The sequence below is a fragment of the Chaetodon trifascialis genome, chromosome 17 (genome assembly GCF_039877785.1).
Source record: "Chaetodon trifascialis isolate fChaTrf1 chromosome 17, fChaTrf1.hap1, whole genome shotgun sequence".
Taxonomy (NCBI): domain Eukaryota; kingdom Metazoa; phylum Chordata; class Actinopteri; order Chaetodontiformes; family Chaetodontidae; genus Chaetodon; species Chaetodon trifascialis.
The window spans coordinates 25,027,761-25,044,572 of record NC_092072.1 but is presented as its reverse complement, the minus strand read 5'-3'; the positions used below and the strand labels follow the sequence as shown (position 1 = coordinate 25,044,572).

General features: G+C 41.4%; 1 pseudogene; it reads right to left on the bottom strand.

Moving 5' to 3' along the window:
* Window positions 1-1,722: 1,722 nt before the first annotated feature.
* LOC139345488 (uncharacterized) lies at window positions 1,723-9,096 on the bottom strand (annotated as a pseudogene).
* Window positions 9,097-16,812: the final 7,716 nt, after the last annotated feature.

Sequence of the window (16,812 nt, the reverse complement as noted above, 5' to 3'; positions counted from 1 at the left end):
AGCTGTGGGCTAATGTAGGCAGTGAATAGAATCACCTGCACTGGATGACAGCAGGATGTTTAACTTGCAGGTGTTACCTGCAGAGGAAGAGAATTAATGTCCCTTTGTTCATAATATCCTATCAGTACAAGGGGTACCAGAACAATGTAAAGTCTAGGAATGTTGATGGGCAGGTGCAGGAAAAACATGTTAAAACTTGAACAGGATTTATGCAGTTGGTAGCAGAAACTAATTGCTAAAGGTTGCAATAAATAGACTTTATGCTTTTCTTTAATTTCTTTAAATTTCACATGGAAATATTCCACAAATTAACCCCACAAATGGTGGCTCTATTTATATATAGCTTTAACATCTTAAAGGTAAACTTTAACTTGTGAATATTAACTGTTTTAATCAAACATATACATCTGCCATACACATAACAATTTAAGGCAGATGAACAGGTATTTCTAGCTATGACTAGCTATGAAGTAACTTGTCATGGTGATGTAATTTGGGGCAGCACAATTCATAAGTGCTATGTCTTCTCATCGTTTCATCTTAATACTAACTGCTTCAGACCATCATTCATTTGGCATTATTCAGACACTACCACTATCGTGCTGCACCGAGCCAAAAAACGCATAGTACAGCAGATTGCCAGATCATTAGGTGATGTCTCAGGACCAGCTTTTTCACTCTTCATCATAATAGCCAACTTTATGCTGAAAACACACAAACATTGCAACTCTGCATGGATCTTAATTGTAACACAATGAAGAGGTTAAATGACAAGAGCTCAGTAAGAACATTGGTATGTATAACTCAGTGGCACCTTGACACTGGTAGTGACTGGTCTCTTGCGAATTTCTGACCATGGTTTAAATATACCCATGAATGGGCCATTGAATGAGAAGTGGTGTTATATTTAATATGCAGTGAAATATTATCCACTCTGTCAGATGTTGGTCAAATGTTCAGAGTGAGTAGTTCAAATCCCGGAATTAGCTACTGGGACATTGTGGATAAATGTCAAAGTGCCCTGAACTTTGTGACCCTAGTTCCTCTAGCAGCTACAATCTGTTGCTTATTCAGTCATATGCCAGTGGCTGCCAATTTGCCACACATTTGCAACTCTTTACTTGTTTCTGGGTGATGAAACTTCACCCTGCAAGCTATAATTACACATCTATTTATTTATCTATCCATCTATTGTTGCACCCCTTATTCAATTCAATTCAATTCAATTCAATTCAATTCAATTCAATTCAATTCAATTCAATTCAATTCAATTCAATTCAATTCAATTTTATTTGTATAGCACCAAATCACAACAAAAGTTGTCTCAGGACACTTTCCATACAGAGCTGGTACAGATCAAACTCTTTATCTACAGAGACCCAACAATTCCCTCATGAGCAAGCACTCGGCAACAGCAGCGAGGAAAAACTTCCCTTTAACAGGCAGAAACCTCAGGCAGAACCAGGCTCTGAGTGGGTGGTCATCTGCCTCGACCGGTTGGGTGAGAGAGGGAGAGCAAGAGAGAGAGAGTGAGACAGACAGACAGAGAGAGACAGACAGACAGACAGACAGACAGACAGACAGACAGACAGACAGACAGACAGACAGACAGACAGACAGACACAGTAACAGTGACAGTGGATGTAATAACAGTAGTTGCAGTTGCAGTGGATGTCAGGCAGGGCCATGGCAGGAGACGTAGCTGTAATCCACAATCCAGATTCAGCCACTGTCCATGGGAACCTGCGAGATGACAAAGCACAGAGACTCCGGGAAGGAGCTAAATTAGTAACACTCCGTGGTAGGACATGAGAGTGTGCAGATACAGAGGGAGAGAAGGACAGAGGAGCTCGGTGTATCTTTGGAGGTCCCCCGACAGTCTAATCCTATAGCAGCATAACTAGGGGCCGGTCCAGCCAGCCCTAACTATAAGCTTTATCAAAAAGGCAAGTTTTAAGCCTACTCTTAAATGTAGAGACAGTGTCTGCCTCCCAGACAAAGACTGGAAGATGGTTCCAGAGGAGAGGAGCTTGATAGCTAAATGCTCTGGCTCCTGTTCTGCTTTTGGAGACTTTAGGAACCATAAGTAGACCTGCATTGTGGGAACGCAGTGTTCGAGTGGGGTAATAAGGAACTATGAGCTCTTTAAGATAAGAAGGTGCCTGGCCATTTATGGCTTTGTAAGTAAGGAGGAGAATTTTGAATTCTATTCTAAACTTTACAGGGAGCCAGTGCAGAGCAGCTAATATTGGAGAAATATGATCTCTCTTCCTGATTTTTGTCAGAACACATGCTGCAGCGTTCTGGAGCAACTGGAGAATATTCAGCAACGAATTTGGGCAGCCTGATAGTAAAGAATTGCAATAATCCAGCCTGGAAGTTACGAATGCATGGACTAGTTTTTCTGCATCATTTTGAGACAAAATATGCCTGATTTTTGCGATATTACGTAGGTGAAAAAAGGCTGTCCTTGAAATTTGTTTTACATGGGAGTGAAAGGGTATGTCCTGATTAAAGATAACTCCCAGATTCTTTACAGTGGTGCTGGAGGCCAGCGCAATGCCATCCATAACTGCTATGTCATCAGAAAGTGAGTTTCTAAGATGTTTAGGGCCTAGTACTATAACTTCAGTTTTGTCTGAATTTAGCATCAGAAAATTGCATCCAGGACTTTATGTTCTGAAAACATGCTTGTAGTCTAGTTAACTGACTGGTTTCTTTTGGCTTCATTGATAAATATAGCTGCGTATCATCTGCATAGCAATAAAAATTTATTGAGTGTTTCTTGATAATCTTCCCTAAAGGAAGAATATATAAGGTGAATTGAATTGCTCCAAGCACAGAACCCTGCGGAACTCCATAGGTGACTTTAGCCAACACAGAGGAGTCGTCATTAACGTGTACAAACTGAGAGCGATCTGACAAATAGGATTTAAACCAGCTTAGCGCAGTTCCCTTAATGCCAATGAAGTGTTCCAGTCTCTGCAATAGGATGCCATGGTCAATGGTGTCAAATGCAACACTAAGATCTAATAATACTAGAACAGAGACAAACCTTTATCAGATGCAATTAGAAGGTCATTTGTAACTTTAACCAGTGCTGTCTCTGTGCTATGATGCACTCTAAATCCTGACTGGAAATCCTCAAATAATCTATTTTTGTGTAGAAAGTCACACAGCTGATTAGCAACTGCCTTCTCGAGAGTTTTTGAGTGAAAGGGAAGGTTGGATATAGGTCTATAGTTGGCTAAAACCCCTGGATCAAGAGTAGGCTTTTTAAGTAGAGGTTTTATCACAGCTACTTTAAAGGACTGTGGTACGTAGCCTGTTGATAAAGACAGATTAATCATGTCTAATACGGAAGAGTCACTTAAAGGCAATACTTCTTCTTCTTCTTCTAAACTGCTTAGTCGGGATGGGGAAATTATTGAAATTAGTTGGTGAAGGTCTACAGGTGTAAAACAGTCTAAAACTGCGACAGGCTGAGTAACAGTTTCTACGGTTTCTGTGTTTGAAGACAAAACAGTGCCTGTTGATGGCAGGAGCTGATGAATTCTGTCTCTAATAGTTAGAATTTTATCATTAAAGAAGCTCATGAAGACATTACTGTTCAGAGCTAAAGGAATACATGGTTCAACAGAATTATGGCTCTTTGTCAGCTTGGCTACAGTGCTGAAGAGAAACCTGGGATTGTTCTTATTTTCCTCTTTCAGTGCAGAGTAATAGGCTGCCTTGGCACTGTAGAGGGCTTTCCTGTATATTTCAAGACTGTCTTGCCAGGCGAACTGAAATTCTTCCAAATTGGTAGAACGCCATTTCGTTTCTATTTTCAGTGAAGTTTGCTTTAATTTGTGGGTTTGAGGGGTATACCATGGAGCTCACCTCCTCTGTTTAATTATCTTCTTTTTAAGGGAGAAACAGACTCAAATGTCATACGCAATGAATGGACAAAGGTTAGCATGTTGTATTGAGACATGGCATTGAATTAAATGCTGATGGGATCATATCCTTAAATTTAGCTACAGCACTATCAGACAGGAGTCTGGTATAAGAATTTTTGCTTACTGGCTGGTAGTCTGGTAATATGAATTCAAAAGTTATTAAGTGATGGTCCGATAAAAGAGGATTCTGTAAGGAGACTATTAAGTCTTCAATTTCAATGCCATATGTCAGAACAAGGTCGAGGGTGTAGTTAAAACAGTGAGTCGGTTCATGTACATTCTGATGGAAGCCAACTGAGTCTAATACTGAGATAAACGCAGTGCTAAGGCTGTCATTATAAACGTCGGCATGTACGTTAAAGTCATGCTTTTCTTTTTTCGCAATATGCAAACAGAACAGTTAATTCCACTGGCTGAAATTATGCTATTCATTCTACTTTCCTTCTCATTTGTCTTGCCCATTTCTTCTTTGTGCTGCTTGAGCATCTATAACAGCATTATATTTGGATCTTGTGGAGAGGGAATGCTTGTGATCCTTGTGTGACTGTGAAATACAGAGTGTCTTTGTCTGGCAAGGGTTTTCTGAGCATTGTGGCTATGAGGGCATCCTTCACTAACATCCTGCCTGAATGAAACAGGTGTGTCTCTCTTTGACAGTTTTGAGGCTATTGACCAGAACGAACATATAGACAGGCATCTAGCAGCAGGCACCTTTCACAGCTTCAGGCCTCAGGACAATCAACAAAACAGACTTTTGTATGATCCTATTTTGGTCTTTACTTAGCATGTTTGCAGAAGATGAATTTCTGCAGCTTTTGATGTGGCTTTTAGTTTTGCCCTTTCTTTGGCCTATACAGTACAAGTATTTGCTCCTCATATGTTTCAGAATATATATATATATATATATATATATATATATATATATATATATATATATATATATATATATATATATATATATATATTCTTCCATCCATTTTCTATGCCGCTTATCCCTTTCGGGGTCACGGGGGGCCGGAGCCTATCTCGGCTGTCGATGGGCGAGAGGCGGGGTACACCCTGGACCGGTCGCCAGCTGATCGCAGGGCACATACACACAACCATTCACACTCACACCTAGGGGCAATTTAGAGTCACCAATCAACCTAATGAGCATGTTTTTGGTCTGTGGGAGGAAGCTGGAGTGCCCGGAGAGAACCCACGCATGCACGGGAAGTACATGCAAACTTCACACAGAAAGGCCCGACCCGGGAATCGAACATGCGACCTTCTTGCTGTGAGGTACGCGCACTACCTGTTGCGCCACCGTGCAGCCTATATATATATATATATATATATATATATATATATATATATATATATATATATATATATATATATATATATATATATATATATATATATATATATATATATACCAATCTCTTTCCATAAAGACACTCTGTATTTCACAGTCACACAAGGATCACAAGCATTCCCTCTCCACAAGATCCAAATATAATGCTGTTATAGATGCTCAAGCAGCACAAAGAAGAAATGGGCAAGACAAATGAGAAGGAAAGTAGAATGAATAGCATAATTTCAGCCAGTGGAATTAACTGTTCTGTTTGCATATTGCGAAAAAAGAAAACTTACATACATGTATACATATATTATTGTTGGAGCAGTTTGGTCAGTAGGTGGAACCTCAATATTGCATAAAAATATATTTTATAACATGTAACTTAACGTTAAAATTATGAGGCATTATTATGCTTTTTAGCTTTCCCCCTTTCCTTTAGTGTGTTATATAGCTTTTATGTGCATGTAAAATGTGTGCAAAGTTACAAAGTCCATGCCAAAAGGGAACTATTTCATCACAGAAAAAAAAAAACTGCTCCTAAACCGCCTGAAATGCCTTGTCAATGGTCCAGCCTTCCATTACTTCTCCATCTGTTAAAAACCTGGGCGTGATTTTTGACTCTGAGCTGACTTTTATCCCACATATCAAAAATATAACAAAAATGGGCTTTTATCATCTTAAGAACATAGCCAGAGTCTGCCCATTTCTCTCTCAGGCCAGCACAGAGGTGCTAATGCATGCTTTTATTTCCTGTCGTTTGGATTACTGTAATGCCCTGCTCTCTGGTCTTCCTGAAAAGAGTATTTCGAACCCCCAGTTACCACAAGACTCAGCCGCACACGTGCTGACGTAGACCAGAGGGCGGGCCCCCATTACACCAGTCTTACAGTTGCTACATTGGCTCCCTGTCCGCTTCAGGATCGATTTTAAGGTTCTATTACTAGTTTTTAAATGTGTTACTGGCCTTACGCCCTCTTATTTATCTGACCTGCTTTTACCATATCAACCTTTGCGGACCCTGAGGTCCTCCGGCACCGGCCTTTTATCCATACCAAAAGCCAGAACAAAAACCCACGGTGAGGCGGCGTTTAGCTACTATGCCCCAGACCTGTGGAACATCCTGCCGGAGAGCCTCAGGACTGCAGAGACTGTTGATATTTTAAAAAGAAGGTTAAAAACGCACCTTTTTAATCAGCTTCAGGGCATTCAATCGATCGCAACTGGACTTTGTCAGTTTGTCTTGGAAGACGTTTCGCCTCTCATCCGAGCAGGCTTCATCAGTTCATGCACACCAGACTAGATAGGACAGCTCTAGTCTAATGAAATGGTGTTAGGTTCAAGTATTTATACTCTGAGTGAGGCCAACCCCCCAAACCAAGGATGGTATCATTCTATTGTGAGGCAAACGATCCCCCATTAAGGCGGGGTAGGGTGCGACCCTTGGGTGTCAACAACAGTCGTCTGCCTCGTTAGTGTCCCATTCTTGTCATTGGGAGGCTCCTTGAGCAATGTGTGAATGGCTTTGTTGTTTATTTTCAGAGGCTAAGTTTTTGAATCTCTTTGGAAGAGATGAAAGGACAGCATTGTATGTGGGAGATAGGTGGTGTCTCAGACCTCCCCCTCTGTTCAGAGATGGTTTTTCAACCTTGACATGGATGGCTTCTCTCACTCCTCTTTCAAACCATCTGTCTTCTCTGTCCAGAATATGCACATTTTTATCCTCAAAGGAGTGTGCTTCCTCCTTGAGGTGCAGGTAAACAGCTGAGTCTAGACCTGAAGAGTTAGCCCTTCTGTGTTGTGCCATGCGTCTGCTCAGTGGCTGTTTTGTTTCCCCAATATATAAGTCTGTGCATTCCTCACTGCACTGGACTGCATACACCAGATTGTTCTTCTGAGTATGAGGTGTCTGGTCTTTGGGGTGCACCAGCCTTTGTCTGAGAGTGTTCCCAGGTTTGAGATGTACCGGGATGTTGTGTTTGTTAAAGATTTGCCTGAGTTTCTCTGATACACCAGACACATATGGAATGACAATGTTATGCCGTCTGTCTCTCTTTTCTTCCTCTGTCACCCTGTTCTTTCTGGAAGCGGCTGAACTTTTCACAAAAGACCAGCTGGGATAACCACAAGTTTTGAGAGCATCCCTCAGGTGTTTGTGTTCCTTGTCTCTGGCCTGTTGGCTGGTTGGAACTTTATCAGCTCTGTGCTGGAGAGTTCTGATAACACCTAGTTTGTGTTCCAGTGGGTGATGTGAGTCAAAAAGGAGGTACTGGTTGTGTGAGTAGGTTTTCTGTAAACCCCAATATGAAGGCTCCTGTTCTCTCCAATGTGGACATCACAGTCCAAAAAAGGCAAACTCATGTCCTTGACATCCTCTCGAGTGAATTTCATGTTTTTGTCCACTGAGTTAATGTGCTCGGTGAAGGCTTGCACTTCTTGGCTTTGGATTTTTACCCATGTGTCATCCACATATCTGTACCAATGACTTGGTGTTGTTCCTTTGAAAGAGTTCAGGGCCGTTCTTTCCATTTTCTCCATGTACAGATTAGCCACAATGGGGGATACTGGTGAACTGATCGCACACCCATGTTTTTGCCTGTAAAACCTCCCCCTAAATTGAAAATAGGTGGTTTTTAAGCAGACTTCTAGTAAATTGCATATTTGCTCCAGGTTAAGGGTAGCTCTGTTCTGCAAAGTGTTGTCTTGTAACAACTGCCGCCTCACTGTTTCAACTGCATCCTGATATGGAATGCATGTGAACAACGATGTGACATTGAAGGAAACCATTGTTTCTGATGGGTCTAGTTTTAAGTCCCGGACCTTATTTACAAAGTCTATTGAGTTCTGGATGTGGTGTGGCGTTTTGCCAACCAGTGGTGCTAAGATGTTGGCCACAAACTTAGCAGTGTTGTATGTCACAGAGTTGATGCTGCTGACAATAGGTCTGAGAGGCGCTCCTTCTTTGCGTATTTTTGGGAGTCCATAGATGCCTGGGATGGACTCTTGTGGGTATAACCTGTGAGATTGTAAATGGTCAATGGCTCCGTCTTTCTGTAAACTTTGCAGATATTCTATGATTGTTTTCTTGTACCCGCTGGTTGGATCTCGTTTCAGGCATTCATATGTGTTACTGTCATTGAGTAGTGAAAGAATCTTGTCTTGGTAATCGTTTGTGTTTAGAATTACCGTGCATCTCCCTTTGTCTGCTGGCAAGATTGTGATGTTTTCGTCCTTGCTCAGTGATGTCACAGCTTTTTTTTTTTCCTCATAGGTGAGGTTTGAAGGGGGAGGTTTAGCATTGGAGAGAGCTGCTGACACTTTCAACCTGAGCTGTTAGGTTTCTGTTTCTGTTAGGTTGTTTTTCTTTATAGCTGATTCTGTTGCCGTGATCAGATCAACTATTGGGACTTGTTGTGGTGTCATGGCAAAATTCAATCCTTTAGCTAAAACCTCCTTCTCTGGCTGGGTAAGTACTCTGTCAGACAAATTCTTAACCTATCTATTCTGTAACTCATTTTGTGTTGAGTCTTCACTTTTTTGCCTCCAGGTGAGCAATTGCATGTTGGAAGTGTTATGTCTTGACTGCAAGTTCTGAAATTTCTTTGTTTGTCTGTCTTCAGTTTTGTTGTGCTGGGCAAGTTGGGCTTTCAATGTGAATTCTATGACTTTCTTACAGATATCTTCAGGTAGTGATGACATAAGTTTATGCTGTAGGTTGTCAAATTTCACTCTAAGGCTTTCAATTGTGAAATTGACCTGCCTTACTCTCTCATTCAGCTTACAATGACCTGGATGAATGAGAATATTCACAGGCATGTTTCTGAACATTTTGGGTTGGCTACCCTAAAAATGGTGCAGGAATATGAAAGGATGGCTTGGAAAATGGCGGATTACAGAAACCACCTCAGGTTCAACCTGAGATGCAGACAAAACAGCCTCACAGCAGTAAGCCTACGCCTACGATCCACCATGAAAGGCTACAGGACCGACAAAATCCTGGAAAAGGCTCAAAAACAACTGCTGAATGAGAGAGTAAGGCAGGTCAATTTTCACTCAGAGGATAAATACTTGAATCTAACACCATTTCATTGGACTAGAGCTGTCCTATCTAGTCTGGTGCGCATGAACTGATGAAGCCTGCTCGGATGAGAGGCGAAACGTCTTCCAAGACAAACTGACAAAGTCCAGTTGCGATCGATTGAATGCCCTGAAGCTTACTATGACCTGGATGAATGAGAATATTCACAGGCACCTTTTTAATCAGGCTTTTAACTGAATTTTAAATTCTTCCTACATTTTATCATTTATCTTATGTTGATGCCTTTTATTTTGCTGTTTTATATTTTGTACAATTTTACCATATTTTATCTACTTTACTTATTATCTTATGAACTTCTCTTCTTTTAACTGTTTAATTTATTTTCTAATTCCAGTGTTTCCTTGGGGGGCCCTCCACACTGAGAGATGTGTCTGATCTGTTAGGGTTTGGGTTAACCCGCCCCTTGTGCTCACAGTCCCTGATGACTCCTCTCGGTGTGGACAACCCCAAAGGTGGCATTCTCCTCAATCCTCCATGCCTTGCCATATCTCGTTACCCCTGCTACTGTCTGTGGTGAGAGTGTGTGTGTGTGTGTGTGTGTGTGTGTGTGTGTGTGTGTGTGTGTGTGTGTGTGTGTGTGTGTGTGTGTGCGTGTGTATGCATGTAGTTGAGGGTGGGTGTTTATACATATAGAAGGTGGGAGGGACGGGTTTTTATTGTTGTTCTGTTTTGATTTATATTGTTTTTAACTCTTGTGAAGCACTTTGTGTTGCATTTTATTATGTATGAAAAGTGCTGTATAAATAAAATTTGATTTGATTTGATGTCACTTTGTAACAGTATCACATCCATCCTCCACCTGAGTAATGGCCACAGCCGTTTGCCGTTGCAAGAAACAACACAAGTCTTCATCTGCTCCCACCTTCTGAAGATAGATGCAGGGGATTAATTTTATTTTTGATCAAAATGTGAAAGGAATTATCCCACAAGGACTGGAAAACTCTTGTCTGTGCACGAAGCATTTCACTCCAGAGTGCTTTGAGGGCCAGAACAAAGCTAAGAGTGAAGCACAGGAACTGCTCTTTTGTTGGTTGCAAGTACCAACACGAAAGTCTTCAGTGGATAAACTTTGTTTTTGATGGAAATGTTCCCAAAACAACAGCAACTGGAAAACTCTTAGACTATATGTGCGCACTAATCATTTTAATTTGGACTGCTTTGAGGGCCAATACAAAGCAGGATTTGTTTCAAAACTGAGGCTAAAGGATGGAGCGATACAGACTGCAAATTTAGAAACTGTTAGTTTGACCATTTTTATGTTACTTTACTGTTTATTTTACAGGTTAGCTTGCTGAACTTGGTGTTGGCACATTCCACTGCTATTGTGGCATGTAACGTCTATTGCAGACCCACACACTGGATCAGTGTTTGAGTATTTAAAGGGACAGTCAAGAGAAATTGTGTGAACATTAAGACTCACTTGAAGGTTGGTAACCCTTTCTTCACGTTGCTTTTTGTGTTGTTCGCATAGCCAGACCTAATGTTATCGCCACACTTCATACTGCAATGCAACCTCAGCTGGCTTTGTTGTTACACGAGACCCCCCGCTGTATGTGTATCTGTTGCTCTACTCTACTATTACTCTACTTTTTGCTCTATTTACTTGATAGTCAGTTCCCGTGGTCCACTGACTATTGTACTTAGATAGCAGAATTTGGGTTTTCTGCCAAGTTTTTGCCTAACTGAGAATAAATGTCAATACCTTTACTGATTAACCTACATCAGACTTTGGCAGGCTACTCCTCCTAAAGCACATGGATGCATGTATACCTCCTTTTATTATTTGGAACCATAAACCACGAGAGGAAATCCTTTCTATTTTCTAATATTGTGTTATAATACCTGTTATAATACCTTTAATATAATTAAAAAAAAACCCACACAAGCAAAAAATCCTCATCTCTTGGCTGCGCTCATACATCTGAGGTATTCTGTCACATTTGCATTAGCAAATCAGCTTTGTTTCTTCCCTGATGCCATCTGAGGATTGTCTGGTCAGTCAGGTTTCCTATTTATATCCAAACATACACACACAAGACAGCAGCATGGTTTTAACGGTGTTTTCAGCAGTGCTCGGTCAGTCATCTAACGCACACTGTGATCAATAATTATCAACAGCCACAATTCAATGCAACTATCTGAGTCAGCACATACAGTCAGAACTATATTTTGATCAGTATCTCATCTGACCACATTGCAAGTGCGTTCGGCACGCTTAATGGTCACTCACCTTGACCGAATGTACACAGGTGAAACTGGGATGCAAACTAATGAATTAACGTCGCTGTGCCAACCAGAAACAGCCGTGGCATCCTACAGAGCATATATACTGCATCTATCTCAGAGCGCTCAAGAGACAGACACACGGAAAAAACGTAAGTGATGTTCGTTGTCCGCTATTGCCTACGTCATTTCATTCCAAATACAAATGTTATCATTGTAATGCTTAACGTTATCTACAAAGATGGAGTACATCATTGCTTTGAGGAAGATGAGGAGGAGGCCGAGGATTTACCATCTAAGGACCTCATATTTAGACATCAGAATCAGAATCAAAATCAGAAATCCTTTTATCCCCAAGGGGAAATTGTTTTTGTTGCAGTGCTCCTTACAAGAATAGAATAAGAATAAAATTAGAAAAGAAAGAAAAGAGAGAGAACTATATATATAAAAGCAAATATAAAAACAAACAAACAAAAACAAAAAAAAAATATATATATATATATATATATAAACAAAATATACCACAAAATATAGAACAGAATGTAAAACAATATACATATACTGAGAAAAAATAAACAGTATATACAAGGGGTTGTGCAAAGTAATACAAACGGATGTCATGAGACATGAGTGACGTCAGTCTCCTCCTGGGAGAAGTTTGGGCATCGGATACTTTCCTGTGCGGTCTCAGTCATCCTCGAAACTTGCCATGCGCCTCGCCAGTGGCGTACTTAAAGGTGAGGCCAGGAGCTGCTGTGATTGGTGAAAATTTGACTCAGCTGTGTCAAACCCACTCCACGCCTTCTCCCCCCCTCTTTCTGAGTTGTGTCGCTCGGTGGGACTGAGATGAGAAGGGGGAGGAGATGCGCCGGCAGCACAGTGCACAAAAATACCAAAGTCTGCGCCACCACACCCCATCGGCGCAGCAGACCTGACTTTGCGCCGCGCCGGCAGCGGAATCGAAAATAGAGCCCACAGTGTACACAGGAGATTGTTCTATAAACAGTCAAATACTAATTATGCCCCTGTACTTTCTGTATTCACTTTTGGGGCAGATGTGGCTCAACATGTCAAGCAGTCATCCACGTATCGGAAGGCAGTTCAATCCCTGGCCATGGCCATCTACATGTCAAGTATCCCTGGGCAAGATGCTGAACCCAAATTGCTCCTGATGCTGTGCTCATCTGTTTGTTAATGGTTAAAAAAAGCTTGTAATGAGCAGGTGGTGGCCTGTCCACCATTGTATGAATGTGTGTGTGAATGGGTGAATGCAATCCTGTTGGACACCAATAACTGCAATGTTGTTGAGGCAGATAGTCAGATGGTGATGTTGATTCCATGGCCAATTGTTGTTCAGTCAGAACCTGTTTTACAAACCAGGAAACACTGATCATTATTGCTATGAAGAAAAACAAATGTATATGTAAAGCTGCTGAATCCATACTGTGTATAACTTTTAACAGAAAAGCTGAATAGAACTGTTCATGGAAACGTCATTTTTCAGTGCCACTAAAATGTCTAGGAAGGTACGGTGGTGACAAGGGCAAACGCGCTGCAAACGGCAAAACATATATGTAAATATTTATATATAGCCTTTGTGTGCCATTGTGATAAATAAACTGTGAAATAACATATGTTAACCTATGTTCTGAATTTCTGTTGCCACGGTTACCGACTAGTGTTTGAGCCAGCGCAATAATTTAGAACAATCAGGCTATTTGACTGGAACTTTTTTATAGGTGTCCTACAACACTTTTTAACGGACACCCTGCAGCCAATCAGAATCGAATATTCACCCAGACCATGGTATAAGATGGATTAAATGCGCTGACACCTCTTTGCACCTGCCAAACAGCTCTGAGTGGAGCGGGTGACCGTCCAAGACGGCGGCCCGACAGTGCCGATAGGCAGCAGCGGTCGATGCGGCGTCTACTCTTTACATCTCTATGATCTGGTCCTACAGGACCGGTCCATGCCTCAGGTCGAGTCCCCCTAGTGGCCTGGTGCACTTGCGTTTTGTGGAGTAAATTTGCAGTGTTTGTCTCTTGCAGTTGTTTTGGGGTTGTGTGTGTTTTGATGTTTGCAGCATTTTTCTTTCGCATTCGTTTTGTGTGTTTGTAAGTTTTTGCTTCTGCTTCATTTCTGTGATTGCAGCATTTTTGTCTTGCAGCGTGTTTTTGGCTTTGCATCATTCCTGTGTTTGCAGCGTGTTTGCCCTTGTCGGCCACCGTAGGAAGGACATTCAGCTGATGACCAGGTAACATCGGCACAACGTTCATTTTGCAACTACGACCAAGCCTCTTGAATGGACATTGAAATGATGGTCATTCAACATTTCAGTGTTTGGGAAGTTTTCAAAAGTCAGACACCTATTTTGACATTTCTACACTTGTTTCCCAAAACAGAATGCAGGCTGTCAAGAGTTTCCAAAAGGTGATTGTTCTTGTGTTGAGGATGATGCTAAATACTCTTTATATGACTTACATGACGTGCATTTTTAACTGTCTATCGATGCCTACCTTACAAAGAATCAAATCAACATTTTTACACTTATTATTATTGTTCGCTAGGGAGCATGTGTAGCACACAGCTTCTAACACTACTGTGGCTGAGGTAATATAGTAAGTAAATATTTTGTAAATTTACAATTACACTGGACCAGGATCAGAGGATGCTAGACTTGTACAGGAGGCTATTTGCAATATTTAATGAACACACAAGACCAGTAAATTGTTTCTGAAAGTTTACTTTTGTCACTGTCTTTGGTTTTGAACCACTGAGTTCTTTTCAACTTCAGTTTTTTCTGTCTAACCAGGTACATCCAAATATATAGGTAACTCAGAATATTTATTCTGAATATAGCCTCTTTACAACTTCCTTCAAACTTAGAATAGTTGAGTATTTCGTTCTTTTGTTTGTTCTTGGCCTAGTCATTTGATCCTGCTAGATTAGCCAAGCACCTCTTGGTGCAGCTTTTATTTATTTTCACTTTGACTTATCAAATAGGTTGTTTGCACATGATGTCACGGCACTCTTTTGTGGTGCTAACTGCAGATGGAGGGCCAGAAGTGATTTTCTGCATAGGAAGCATTATAACACGTACTCCAAAATGTCTATGTTTTGCGTCATTTACAGTTGCTTAAACCGATCAATTCAATTCAATTCAATTCAATTCAATTCAATTCAATTCAATTCAATTCAATTCAATTCAATTCAATTCAATATACCTTCATTTGTCCCGCAAGGGTAAATTCCAATTTACAGCAGCATCAGTAAAAGATAAAATTACATAAAAAAACAGCAAGAATATACAAAAGAGTGTAATAAAAATAATCATTATGTGACGTGTGTGCACGAAACAGAACCCAGGAGCGGAAACGGAAAAGGTTGAACAAAGATTTATTTACAACAGGGGCAGGGAGTGCACAAACAAGTACAAAAAATCCAAAAGGGCTGGAGAGTGCTGGGCTGTGTGGGAGACGGGAGGCACTGGAAAAGAAGAGGAGAGACACGAGTTAGAACAAATTCAGCAGTTATCACGAGAGAGGGAATATCAACTTCTCACAAGAAAAACCAAGCCAGCAGATACCACGCAAGCTATCAGGATACTCTGGCGCCGAGGAGTGTCTCTGCAGGCCTTAAGAAGGGACACTGATGGTAAAGCAGGAACAGGTGTGTTCAATCACTCCTCAGCGCAGCAGGGGGGAAGGGTGCCTCAGGAAGAGCAGGTGACAAGTTAGCCCACAACAACCCAGCCAGGAACCAGTGTCACCAAAATAAAAGTCCATGAACCTACCAAAATAACAGCCCAAAGCATACAAACCACAACACATTATCTTAAATTAGAAATTATAAATTGTATTTGCAGACGGTTATGCACAGATTATTGCACCAGTTATTGCCCAGATTATTGTACAGATAATTTACAGATAAATGCACAGATTATTGCACCAGTTATTGCCCAGATTATTGCACAGGTAATTTACAGATGATTTACAGATAAATTATCAACAAATTACCTCAGCAGTTCTTGTTGTGTAGTCTGACAGCTGCAGGAAGGAATGACCTGTGATACCGCTCCTTCACACACTCTGGATGTAGCATCCTGTCACTGATGGAGCTCCTCGGTGCAGTGAGTGTGTGTTGGAGTGGGTGGGAGTCATTGTCTGTCATGGAGGACAGCTTGGCTGTCATCCTCCTCTGCCCCACCTCCTCCACCTGTTCCAGAGGGCATCCCAGGACAGGGCTGGCCTTCCTGATGAGTTTGTCCAGCCTCTTCCTGTCAGCTGCTGTGATGCTGCTCCCCCAGCAGACTACACTGTAGAACAAGGCAGAGGCCACAACAGAGTCATAGAAGGTCTTCAGGAGTGCCCCATGCACCCCAAAAGACCTCAGGCTCCTAAGCAGATAGAGTCTGCTCTGTCCTTTTTTATAAAGTGCAGTGGTGTTATGAGTCCAGTCCAATTTGTTGTTCAGATGAACACCCAGGTACTTATAAGATGTCAATCAATCAATCAATCAATCAATCAATCAATCAATCAATCAATCAAAGAAACAATGAGGATGTCACATCTGTTGACTCCTTACCTGCTGCCACTCTCCCTCTCATCGCTCACCTGCTCATTCAGCATTCTTCACTAGTCAACCACAACCGCCTGCTCAGTCAACTGACGCACACCCTGGACTCATCACTAATCAGTGCAATACTTAAGCGGCTCTCAATCACTCACTCACTGGCGGATTGTTCTTCACCCTCATGCAGGGCTCTCCAGCAATTATCCTCGGATACATTTCCCGGTATCGACCCAGCCTGCCTTTGACCTCACCTGCTCTCCTATCCCCTGGCAACTACCTCTGCTTTGTGAAGCTGTCCACTTCTCTCGTCTTACCCTTTCTGAATCAGATACTCTGTGAGGCTGTTTATTGTTTGGCATTCCAAACAATTCCCGAAGTCATTGTTCGCCTTTAACTGAGCACCAAGCCCGCCTCAACCAAGAGACTCACAAACTTCTGGGTTCAGGTAGCACTGCTTTTGGATTTAACCTATTTGATAGGTCAAGGTGAAAATAAATAAAAGCTGCACCAAGAGGTGCTTGGCTAATCTAGCAGGATCAAATGACTAGGCTGAGAACAAACAAAAAAACCGAAATACTCAACTATTCTAAGTTTGAAGGAAGTTGTAGAGAGGCTATATTCAGAATAAATATTCT